The following is a 14106-nucleotide window of genomic DNA, read 5'->3' on the forward strand; positions in this document are numbered from 1 at the left end:
AGTTTGCATTGCATATATGATAATGATAAATTTTTGAGAAGCAATGTATGTATGTATGTTAGATCTAGTCATCAAGTTATCTATTAGGATTGCTATTTTCACGAAATTAGATTAGCCTTTACTTCGGGCCTATACAAATATTCTTGTTCCCTAAGAGGTTTTCAATGAGTGCACTTTGGCTCTAGAACCTACTAATAAGTTGTAATGCAAAATATGAATAATTTATTAGGAAAAAAAAATAGTTGATATCTATTTAGTAGTACTTTTAAAAGAGAAGTGTTTATGTCTTATATATAGAAAGGAAGGAATATGGAACTTGATAACTAGTATTTTGTAAAAAGTAAGAAGTATGTGAAAAAATATAATGTGAATTATTATTATCGACTTTTTTTTAACAAATAAATAGGAGAAAGTTGTAAAATAAACACACTCACATCTCAATTAATAAAATAATTTATCATTTTGACAAGAACCATTATTCTTTTGTAATTCATTAAAATAGAAACCATAAAAATTATAATTTATAACATAGTAAAAATTATAGCAAACTTCTATGTATTAAACAACTTTAAAAATATTTTTGATTTTTACTTTTTAAAATGAAATATGAAACAATTCAATTTATTTTTGAAACTTACCTTTCAATATATAAATTAAAGCAAGAATGTAATGCATGAAAAGAAACAATTCAATTTCCTTTAGGAATTCCTCTCTATATACAGAAAGTTCAACGCAAAAATATAAAAATATAATGCATGAAGTATTTTTAAAACCATGTGTTCTCTTTAAACTTAAAATGATTAATACTATAAAAACTGAAAAGAAGCAATTCAATTTCTTTTAGGAATTCCTCTATATATACAAAATGTTCAACACAAAAATATAATGCATCAAGTATTTTTCAAACCATGTGTTCTCTTTAAACATAAAATAATTAATACTATAAAAACTGACTACGAAAAGAAATATGTTTAAAAAAATAATGTTATGTTTAAAATAAAAAAATTAGAGCGATAAATTTTAAAAGCTTTAAATTTGTAATTTATAAATCTAAATCTAAAGAAATAATTTTATGTTTAAGATAACAAATTTAAAACAACAAATCTTTAAAGCTTTGAATCTATAATCTATAAATCATTAAAAAAAAAAAAAATTGTATATTTTTAATGTAATAATGACTTATGTAAGGCATTTCCAAGAAATATGCAATTTTTAAAGCAAAAAATGCAATATGAAAAGTATATTTCATTAAAATTTTTTATGATTTTTGAAGCAATGATATAAAATATAAAACATTTTACTAAGCAAACCATAATATATGTGAAAGGCTATTTTAAATAAGTTTATATTTTTAAAGTATAATGTTATTTTAAGGTATTTTAAAAGCAATTTTTTACATATGGAATAATATGCAATAATAATATAATAGATGGGTTATTTTTTAAACAAAATGGGTTTATGTTTAGAGAAATTGGCTTTAAAAGATTGTTTTTAATTTCGGAAGAAACGATTATTATATATATATTCTGAAAGAAGCATTTCAGAATTACATGTATATATTTTTAAAGCTAATGAAGATTAGATGTTTCAAACAATAATATAATGTATGAAACAATTTTTGAAAAATCAAATTGTATATTTGAGAAAAAAACAAATAGTATATATAGAAAACAATGATATATATCTATATCTATATATATATAAAAAGATGCCATAAATATAATTCATGAACAAGTGTGAATAAATGACAATATTGTTCTTTCCATAGACATTGGAACACAAGATAATGGAAATCATTTAAAAGTTATCTTTATATTTCGCATAGGAACATGTTATGATATATGCATTCAAGGCAATATAGAACCCTAAATTCTTATACCATCAACAAGGTTAAGCTAAAACATATATTCAACGGGCCATGCAACTACTAAAATTATTTTCTTCAGCATTATAGAATTATAAGATCTACAATTTTCACAATATTCTTTGCCTTTTGAGGTCACAAACACCTTAAAATTGCAATTCAAAAAGTACTCAGACATTTATAGAAATAAAAATTATGATAAATGTTGGTTGGTGATAAAAACTTAAACATATTATAGAACCAAAACAATCTCAAATGATATATGAAGGAATAGAAAATATGAAAAAATCTCAAACGATATATGAAGGAATAGAAAATATGAAAACTAGTTGTAGATAAAGATTATCAAATTAAAATAACACAACATTGCTATAAAACAATTTGTATGTATATTTGAGGATGAATGAAAGAATCCAAGATGTTTATAATATTTTTTCAGAAGAAAACTCAAAAAATCATAATGGAAACTAAGAACACCATGTTTTGCAGTGATATTCCAATTAAATTTAATTTAAGAGTTGAAAATAGAATGATAAAACCAAAAGAAAAATATGCATCCAATTGGTTAGGGAAACCATTGTAAGCTAAGGGTTCTTGTCCACATAGTATATGTGTTGAATTTATTTGTTTGGAGGAAGCTTATTTTATTTGTCACGTTGTTTTAAATATATGAATATAATATATTATTTTTTATATCCTTTAAAACACTATATTAAATAAACAATTTTTTTTGAAACATGAGAAAGCTTCATCCTTTAATTGTCTACTGAAATATAAAGACTTGCACAAATTATTTGTAGGTAGTAATCACTATTAAATTTACACATTTACACTTTTAGTGCTACAAGCATTGAAGAAAACATAAACAATGGTAGGAAGTAATTGGGGTAGGTCTATTTATTTCCATCTTGTTCTTATTTATTTTTTATTCAAATACTTGCTTAATATATTGTGGGCATTAACTGTAAATAAAAAATTATTGCACAAATATTTAAAAATTATGGCATAAATATTGCAACTACATCCAAAAATTATGGCAAAAAAGTATGAAACAATTATTAGCATGGCACAAAATTTGCAATAAGACCTTCAAAGTTAATGTCCACTCAAATGTTTGAAAAATAATTTTATCAATAATATAAAAAAAAATATATTTATTTTCTAAAGTTATAATTTGCATTGGTCAATGCTAAACTAATAATGATCAATAATTAAATCAATTACTCAACCTTTCTATTGACATAAAATAATAAAATCAATATAAAAAGAAAAAAAAAAAAAAACCTAAATCAAAATTAGCATTGTCAACCATAAAAATAAATAATACGTAATGTCCCTCATAGATGGACAAATGCTTCTATTTTATAATTTAAGAAAATATTTCAAATTTATAATTTAGTTCTTTAAAAATAGTTAATATGAGCCTGAATACTTACTTTGTAAAAGATGGTGAGAAATATACCATACATATCACATTTAAGAGGAAACGTATTGTTAAATAAGTGCTTTCATCAATTAAATATACCCCTGAATGATTCTAAATTTATGCTTAAACTATCCTAAATTAACAATTTCCACTTTATTTTTATGAAGGGATTTAATATAATATTAAGAATTTAATTTCTAAATAAATATTTAGATGGATATATTATATTTTAAAATTTATGTAAGCGGATTTAAATATTAAATTCTTATATTATATATATATATATATATATATATATATATATATATATATATATATCTTTGTTTGAGAATTATATATATATATATATAGTTTTGTGTGAAAATAATAATTATGGGAATTTTTTTATAAGTTTTGTTTATTAGAATGTCTTTTAATTAGAAGTAATGTAATGATATATTTAGCGAAGAGTATTGTAATTAGAGTTCTACACAAATGGAGGTTTCTCTCTGAAGAGAAAAGCAAACATTATTTTCCTTAATAATTTTATTTGTATTTTTCTATAATTTCCCATTGTTGGTATCATCTATCATTTCTACTGAATCTAGGTAAATTGTGTTGCTTTTACTTTAGATTTTATATTTTTATAATAAGAAACACCACAATTAGTATCATAAGACATTTGTGAGATAATATTTTTTTGGCAAATCCTTTTAGGTGATAGGTGTACTCTAATGTCTATAAATAACACAATAATTTACCATTAGATAGGTAAATCTATTGCTCACGAACAATACTGGTAGAATTACAATCAAATTCAACTAATTAGACAATCTTCTAACCTCTGTTGATGTCCCTTGAAGTAACTCCACATTAGAAAACACCTACAATTGAAATTTCAATTCCATGTACCCTAAGGTATATTGAAACTCCCCTTGGTTACACAAAACTAGATTTAGATAAATGGATGAAATATCTTGCTCATATAGTGCATTAAGAAACACTCAAGAAGTTTACCCTGTAATTCTTGGGTAATTAGGTAGTGAGTCACCATAGTTGACACCTCGAAGGATTGGAACAAGTACTAATGTTGGACCTTGCATTTTTATCAAAGAGATATAACAACTAAAACTCTTATCCTTGCGACTAGAAACCCTACCCTCTACTACTAGTCCATAAAATTCAAAAATAAATTTCGTTATTGAGAGTTAAAGAATTTTGAAAGAATAATAATATTGAAGAGCGAGTAAACTCCATAAGGATGAAAGGAATAAAACTATGGGCCCTACCCAAACCTTTCTTTGAAACGTTTCTCAATAGAGTTCTTTTTTTAAGCTAATCATTGTGGCACCACTATCTAAAAATCCATTGTCATGGCCACACTCACCCCACTACTAAGCAACTATTTCAATGAACCAACAACATAGAACTACAACTGAACATGCAAATAATGCCTAAAATGATGTTGGAATTTAGTGTTTTTAAGTTCAAAAATTGGACACGTTTCTTGGCACGGAAATGGGACTAACATGGTATGTTTATGATAGTGCCATATTTTGCGTCATAAATTTCTCTAGAAATAACATCGTAAATAACACCTTGATTAGCGTGGAAACATAGTGCCACAAATAGTGTCATAAATAGCTCTCAAAAATTTCTTGGAGTTGTGCTGAAAATAATGTCGTCAGTAGTACGAAGAATAATTCTATAAATAGTGCCTGTTATAGCACAATAAAGAGCGACAGGAATAGAGTTTGTAATAGCACCATTTTACCGTTGGAAATAATGCCAGGATTTGCTTCCAATTTTTCTTTGGGTTTGGCTTCCAATTTAATGTTTAGTTTTTCTTCTCATTTTGCTTCAAGTTTTTCTTCTAGTGTGGCTTCATGTTTTTCTTCTAGTGTGGCTCCCAATTTTGCTTCTAGTGTGGCTTCAAATTTTTCTTCTAGCTTTTCCTCTAACGTGGCTCCAAATTTTGCTTCTAGTGTCTCTTCCAATTTTGTTTACAATATTAATTTTAGTGTGGCTTCCAATTTTTATTCCATTTTTGTTTCCATTGTGGCTTCCAATTTGGTTTCCATTATTTCTTCCTTTCTTGCTTCCAAGTGTCAGAAATAGCACTAGGTTTAGCGCCTAGAGATATGTCTATTTTGGATTCTTCTTTTGTTTCCCATTTTACTTCCAGTGTGGCTTCCAATTTTCTTCTAATTTAGCTTCCATTGTTTCTTCTTTTTTTCTTCCAAAAAATTATTATTGTTTTGCATAGAGTTAAATTAATGTGTTTTATTTCAAATTAATTAGTTTAATATATCATGTCTCTTAAATAAGTTATATGATTATACATCATAGAATGCATTTGAAATATTTTATAGGATAACATTTATAAAGTATTTTTAGGGAAACAAGCATCCACATAAATTAAAAACATCATTGTACTTATTATATCTCCATCAAAACAAAATTTACAACACCTAGTATATATAAAATAACAAGATAATTATTGTAACATGATCATCATCTATAATTAAAATGAGCGAGTCAAATATCTATAATTTAAGTGAACTTGAAAACATCCAGCATGAGAAGTAAATCAAAACCGTCACATGTAATAAATATGCATCGAAATCATCAGCCACTTCCAACATATAAAAATTGATGATTCAATACTAACAAGATCATCATCATATATAACTAAAACAAGTGTAATTCATTATATTAGTAGATCAATAACATGTCAAAAGGATCTATTGGGGGGAAGGAGTGGGAGGGGTTATCCTCTTGCTCGATGGAAAGGTTGAAAAAAAATTGTGTGTGGTCTAGGATTCGCCTCAAATAAATGGGAAGAATAAATAGGGCTATGGCAACGACTAAAGTTGAAAGCAGTTGAAGGAATCCTACAATTAAGTATATTTAGATACTCTCTCATTATAATTCAAAAATGTATTAAATTGGATCATTCCATGACCCAAATACAAGACTAACTCTACTAAGAATATAATTGATCATGTGTAAATTTGAAATTTTGGTGCTCTATCATATAAAGAGAGAGAACAATACTTTGGTGGATGATCAAGACAACAAAGACATCCAATTTGGTTCAAGGTGAGTTAATGTAGGAGGGAAATAGAATAACTATATTTTATAGCATGACTTTTCATAACCTAAGGATCTAAATATGCTTAAGGGTAATTAAGGAGGATAATATGAATAATAGGTTTCATAAATTTGGTATTCATTTCATAGTACAAAATCTCATCGGTGATTGCTCTAGTAGAATGATGCTCCATTCATTGAAAAGATGGATAAGCATGAGGATTAATGCTAAGGACGTGGAAAATTCGAATATCATCAGAAAATAATTTAGGAATGTTAGAAGTGAATGATATTATATCTTTGTGGCTGATGAATAAGATCTTAGTTCGACTGTGCATGTTTATGGTATAGACTAAGAAGCAATGAATTCACAATTGTTTTCACGGTGTGCAATGAATGTGAGCAACATCAAACTCGAAGGGACTCCCTCCACTATCATTTTGGAGTTAAGCCTAGTTGTAAGAGGATGGTTGTACATAATTCACACATAGTGGCTCTCCATACATTATTTCCGAGCTAAATATATGGCCTCCTTGTCAGGAAATGGCACTGGTGGGTCCCCATATGAGATTGACTAATAGCTCAAGCAAGAAATCACAGACATGATCTACAAGATAGGCGTGAATAATTTCCGAGGCTCTCTCTCAATTCACCCTAGTAATGGGTTAGTTGGAAGGTATGCAAAAATATTTTGAAATTATGCAAGTGGTGGTGGAGTTAATGATACCTAAGATATACAATATTGATTAAAACGTCGATAATGATGAGGTTAAGGTGGAGACTAAAACTGTTTCCATGTTAAGAGAAATGTTTGGCCTAATTGACGTTAGTGAATAGGATATGGTGATAGGTGAGGGGTAGGCTCTCCCTCTACTATTTCCCTCTGAATAGGCATTGCAGTAGGAGCAAGGGCAACAGGTAAAAGGAGAACCATTCTAGCAAGAAGAAGCAGACAAGGCTGCTTTGGAGGAAAACGACCAAAACAATATGGAGGCAAGTGAGTAGTTAATTCCATATAAATAGGTAGTTAATGTTATGTAGGTATATAAGTATCAATGGTGTGTTTTGGAGAAATTACAAGAAGAATGATGTACTAAATATAGAAAAAACATTACCGCATAGACAAAGATACTAGTGAGAGAAAATTTGGAGTCTACAAATTGTGAAGCTTTTGAATGTAATAACACTGGCCAGATTCTCGTTTGAGTAATAAAATATACCCATTGATTTAGAAAACATGTGAAAAAGATGCATTTCCAATAATCCACATAAGCTAAAATGATACATCATGTACAAATGATATAAATAAAAATGATAAATTATGTAAGACAAACTGATACGAGTCAATATGATACATCATGTCCAAATAATATAAGTCAAAATGATACAAGTGAAAAAGATATGAATCAATAATATGGTAGAAGGGGATGTGAAGATGATATGTATGTTAAGAACCATGAAAATCAAAATCATAATAATCTATTAAAACTGATCCATGGTGCAGTCTATATGATCATGAATGTTACTAGTTGCTACCAAAAACTGCCTCATGATCATCATCACCATCGTGATCATGATGATGATGATGATGATCATCATATTTTATATCGACATCGACCTTGTTGTCACCTGTATCTATGTCATCATGAGAATCATCTTTCATCTCAGCATCGAATCCAATACGATATGGATCTATGTGATGAGGATCATTTAAATCTTTTGGAAGATCATTGTTATGCAAAAAAACCCATTTAGAATGAAAAGTTATTGTTTATTTCATGCAATAATTAATTTCTTTGTTATATATCTAATATTACAACATTTGAAATGAAACAATAATGATGTTACATCATATGAAAGTGCACATATGATAACAAAAATTCAAATAAGTTTTAACTATGATGTTGTAATAGCGGATGTTGTAACAACAAGCGATTTCCTCTTGCTAGTAAGATCTTGAAAATGGTTAGCCAAAGAAGTGTTTCTTACACCGAACACTACACCATTACTTGGGATATCAAGAAAACAAATTGATAAGCATAAACATAGGTAACAACAGATTGAGAAGAAAATGTTGTAAAATTGGATTCCATAACAACATGGCATTGTTAAATTTGTTGAAAACATTATAACAGTTGACGCTATAACACCCATTAATGTTGGAAATGTTGAAACTATTGTTAAATTTGATGCTATAACAACTGCTACATCTGAAACTACTGAAATAGTGACCAGTATAGTGGATGTTATAATAGAAGATGTTTTAACAATGAACGTTGCACACTAGATGTTGTAATAATAGAGGTTGTAGAAAGCCATTTCACATTTCTTGTGAATGCTTGGAGGTGAGCAGACAAAGAGGTATTTTTGCCACCCAACACTAAAACAACTCTTGGGGTATCAAGAAAACAAATTGACAAGAAAAAACATAGGTAAAAATGGATTGATAATCAGATGTTGTAAGTGTCGATGTTGTAACAGTAGATGTTGTAACAACAGATTTTTTTTTTGTAAGCTAGGGAGAGACCTTCTTTTTCTATTATCGAAAATTGAAATCACTACATGCTTGTGGTGATCTTAACCCGCCCCGAGGGGAAACCTGATTCCTTGACCACCTTAAGTTTTTAATAGCAAGCCAAAAATAATAGGTTCTCAATCTGTCTTTCCATGCTTTATACCCATCAACCTTATAGCTACTAAAACTGTTTTTTGCCTGCATACTAGAATAACAAAAAGTCCTACAGATAACTAACTATAACTAGAGAGAGATTTTATAGAAACCTCTAATTATCATGCTTTCTCTACTGGTTTGTTGTGCCTGCCTGTTGCTCATTCTCCTTCTTGATTCCCGATCCACTCGCTTGTAATCGCTGCTGAATTTCGTCCATCTTCTTATCCTGCATGAACAAGGTGATTTGGATGTTCCTTAGCTCCTTTTTCAGATTTGGAATCCCCTGGGATAATTCTGCCATTTCCATGGCTACCTGTTCCATAGCCTTGGCAAGCAGTCTCTTCATAACCCAATAGATGTGAAGAGCTTGTTTGTATAATGTCATGCGACCGTGCCTATTGCCCAGATCTGGGAGAAGATACTCCCAGGCCTCTAATTCTGACTTTGACTGAGCCTGAATTGCCTCTTCCAGCTACTCGATAATCCTCCTGATTTTTGGATTGGTATGGTCGCAATAGGCCCTTTCAGCGAACTGCACTTTCCTGCCTATAGATTTCCTCCCCCTCCTGACATTCCCTGTTATGCTGGCCTCTCCAATTCCTGTCGTTCCTCCTCTACCTCTTCTTCCTCGCCCGATTCTCTCTCCAACTCCTCCCCTTCTCCTATATCCTCCCCTGCCTCGCCTTCTTCTTCTTCCTTCAGGACTTCTGCGTTCCACTCCTTCCTCCTGTCCCCCTGCGTCATCTTTTCCTCTTTTCATAACCTTGGCCCTTCCTGACTTTCCGGTCCTGCCGAAACTCTCATTCGCTGGTTATCCTTTCTCTTTATCAGATTCGAACATCTCGACGTCATCCTCTGAGTCATCATGGATTGAGAGAATTTCCTTCTCTGTATCCATCTCCATTATACCTTTGCCCTTTTCTTCTCGGTCCCCTCGGCCTTGGTTTCCTCCCTCTCTCTTACTCCTCGTCCATCTTCTTACGGTCATTCCGCTCCCCTCAGCCATAATCTCCTTGCACTCTGACTTCCTCCTGAATTTCTGCTCTCTCTTCCATATTCCTAATCGTTTTCCTTCTTCGTGCTGTGTTCTTCGTCGCTTTTCCAACTTTTCTCGTTCTTCTGCATGCACCTTTCATGTTCCTTCCTTTTTTCCACCTCTTCTCGCTTATACCTCCCCTCCTTCACCTCTTGTAGTCTTCCTCCCTTTTCCTCTTTCTACCCATTTCCTCTGTGCTATCATGTCTCTGTCTAATCCCTGACACCCTGACATATCTACCCTCCTCCATCGGTACTCTACCATCTCCTCACCTTGAGATGATATCCTTTGCCACGATCCACTTGACTTTGCTCATCATGACCTCATCACCGCCTACTCAGTCCTGCATGCTAACCTGCCGAGCATTTATTATCCTGTGCGCTGCCGTTCTCATCCCGATCGGGAGTCCTTTAATCATCCTCTTATCCAGTAATTGATTCATTATGGTCATGGGTGATTATGTTTTTAAGTTCTACCTAGATCGGGTTATCCTCTATTGAGGACCAGCTGGTGTCCAATCTTCCAACCGGTTCTTTACTCCCACAATTCGCCAATAGGTCCGCAGCCCTATTCCCTTTTCGCCTCACATGGTTTATAACTTTATATTCAGTTCTCCTAAGTAGCTCCGCTATGTCTTGGATAATCCCCACTGTCCTCCAACTTTTAGCCACTTGCTCCCAACTCTTGCCGTCCCTTAGTTTACGGAGCATCTCTATTGTTACCTGCGAGTCTCCTTCTATCTCCAAATTCATGTATCTATTCCTCACTACTATCCTTAACCCCTGATGTACCACCCACAGCTCTGCTTCATTATTCGTCATTTCACCTCCCCATTCTGCAAACACCCACCTTGTATTTTCCTTACTGTCCCTGAAGATACCCCAAAGGCTTGCTAGCCCTGGGTTTCCTTTGGACGCCCCATCAAAGTTCAGTTTAATAAAATTCTCTCCGGGATATCTGAATTGGTTAGGGCTCTGTGTTTGAGATCCTATCCTATTCTCTTTTCTGGGGTAGATCATACCAAAGTCCATATTTAATTTGGATACTATTCTCCTTTCCTCCTGATTCATTTTCCAATCCTCCTCTTCCCATGCCTCCGATAGAACTGTTTCTTTCATCGATTTACATATTTCCTCCCAAATTATTGCAGGTTGATTACTTCTCTCCCGAAAGATCCTCCTATTTCATTCTTTCCGCAAAGACCATATTCCGAAGACCACTAACAAATTCCATATTCTCCTCACTACTCCGCAGAGGAATTGTCCTTTGCTCCATTGCATAATGGTATTCTAAATGCTATTAGGATCTCTCTTTGTCTTTCCAAAAGGTGTTCTGATTTCCTCCCATAAACCTCTAGCATATGGGCAATTATTCAGTATGTGCTCCTGGGTTTCTATTTCTCTGTTGCATAGACTGCATCTCGAGGGTCCATTAAAACCTTTCTTCTGGATTTTAACCCATGTTAGAATCCGTTCTTTGCTCACTAGCCATGCGAATATTGTTATTTTCGGCCACCACTTGCCTTCCCATATCACTCTCTAGTCTGTAGTTCCTTCCTCCCTTTCTTGTTGCGTTCTCAAATAGTAGGCTTCTTTTACTGTAAAGGTTCCTTTCATTTTTTTCCCCATCTGAGAATGTCCATTCCTGGTCTACTTTTTATATTCCTCGATTCTACCTCTTTAGTATATATTTTCCCTAGATCCTGGTTTATATTTTCATACCATTCTTCTGGCTTCCTCCAAACCCTCCATATTTCACTGGTCTCTCCGTCTTTCCAATAATCCCTCACATATTCCAATCCTGCCCTCTTCACCTTCTGTTGAACTTCTTGTAAAGTTTTTATCTCTATCCGTTTGTCTTTCTGCTGCCAACCCTCCTCCCAAAATCTATCACTCCTTCCTTCACGTATTTCCCAGAAGGCATGATTGTTTACAATGTCCCTATTCTGGCTTGCTAGTTCCCAGATTGAAGATCCTTTTGGGATTTCTTCGACTCTCAGTCTACCCTCTACTGTATCAGGCATATTGTATTTCTGAGTCCATATTCTCTTCCATACATCATTTCCCCCTTGCACCCACCTCCACCATAATTTTGCTCCTAGCACCTTGTTTAGCATTTCAGGGTCTCTCATACCTAGCCCCCCTTCCTCTTTTCTTTTCATTAGATTTTTCCATGAAACTAGAGCCCATTTCCTCTGTTATTTTGGTCCACCCCATATAAATTTCCCGAATATTTCTTTCATTTTTGTGCACGCTCCTTTGGGTGCAGCCATAATGGATAGAGGGTAAATAGGTATCGATTGAAGGACCGATTTCAAAAGGACAATTCTGCTGGCAATGTTCAATGATCTAAAAGACCAGCTCACCAATTTGTTTTTTATTTTTTCTATAGTACTTTGCCAATCTTTCATTCGAGTAGGGTTTATATCCAGCTGATTCCCCAGCTACTTAGTAGGAAGTTCCCCCTGTCTGAAGCCTAAAGTTCTGGTAAGATGAGCCTTGATTGAATCAGGAGTATTAAATATGAATGTACATGATTTTTCTTTATTTTTTTCCATACCTAATGCCTCCATGAATATTTCTAATATTCTTTTAATGTTCCTCACCTATTTGATTGATACCTCACCGAATAGCATAATATCATCTACAAACTACTGACGTGTGATGGGCAGATTGTTTCCCCATGGTTTTAAGCCTTTGATTTTCTTTTCCATTAGCTCTTTTTTGAGATTCCTCCCTAAACCCTCAACTGCCATTATGAATAGGAATGGGGAGATAGGATCTCCCTGCCTAATTCCCCTTGTTGCATTAAAGGTCGTCGTTGGAACACCATTTACTAGAATTGAGAAATTTGGGGTAGAAATCATACTGTAGACCCATTCGATCCATCTACTATCGAATCCATATGCTCCAAGAACTACTCTGAGATATTTCCAGCTTAAACGGTCATAGGATTTTGACAGATATAACTTCATCATCATTCCTCTCTGCTTTTTCTGATTTAGGGAATGTATCATCTCCTGAGTAACTACTAATCCATCAAGTATTTGTTGACCGTCCACAAAACCAGTTTTCTCTGGTGAAATAATATTCGGAAGTAAAGGCTTTAATCTTTTCGCTATCAGAGTAGCTATAATCTTGTATATGACATTGCACAGGGCTATTGGGTGGAAACCTTGAACATCCTCAGAATTATTGCTCTTAGGGATCAAGGTTATAAAGGTTGAGTTAATACCTGGCCATATCTTTTTGCTTCATTCTCAATTCCTCTACAGCTTCCAAGACTTCCTGGCCTAGAAAGTACCATCCTACCTGAAAGAATTCCACTGTGTATCCATCCGGTCATGGTGCTTTGTTCTTGCTCATATTCATCACTATTTCTTCCACTTCTTCCAAAGTTACTGCCCTCATCAGAGCCTTATTTTGCTCATTTGTTATTAATCTTGGATTTTTCTTGCAAATACATTCTATTGCTTCTCCCTGATCTCTTTGTGGTTCTTAGAGAATCCCTTTGTGATAATCCACTAAAACTTTTTCAATAGCTCCCTGTTCTACTATCCTTTCCCCCTTTGCATTTTTGATAGAGAAGATCTGATTCCTTTGTCTGTTCTGAACCATAGCTTGATGAAAAAACTTGGTATTTCTTTCACCTTCGCGCAACCATTTTATTCTTGACATTTGTCTCCACAAAATCTCTTCTTGTTTCCTTCTTTCTTCCAATTGGCCGACTATTCTTCCCTCCTCATTACTTCTTTCCTCATCCCTCCCTTCCAAAATTATTTTTTTATGTATTTCTTCCATCTCTCTCTCTAATTTTTGTTTTTCCTCCGTGATGTTCCCAAACTCTTCCTTGTTCCATTTTTTGATTTTCCCTTTGATTTCTTTGAGTTTTAACTGGATGGTACGCATCTTCCCCTTACATTTAACTTTACTTTGAGTCCACCATTCTTCCACTTTGTGTAAGAATTGAGGATTTCTGAGCCAGAAGGCCTCGAATCTAAATGGTTTCTTACCATTGTTTTTCTTAATATCAATTTC

This window comes from Pinus tabuliformis, chromosome 7 (assembly GCF_031772625.1).
Source record: "Pinus tabuliformis cultivar Carrire ecotype Pingquan chromosome 7, CPIR1, whole genome shotgun sequence".
In the NCBI taxonomy this organism is placed as follows: domain Eukaryota; kingdom Viridiplantae; phylum Streptophyta; class Pinopsida; order Pinales; family Pinaceae; genus Pinus; species Pinus tabuliformis.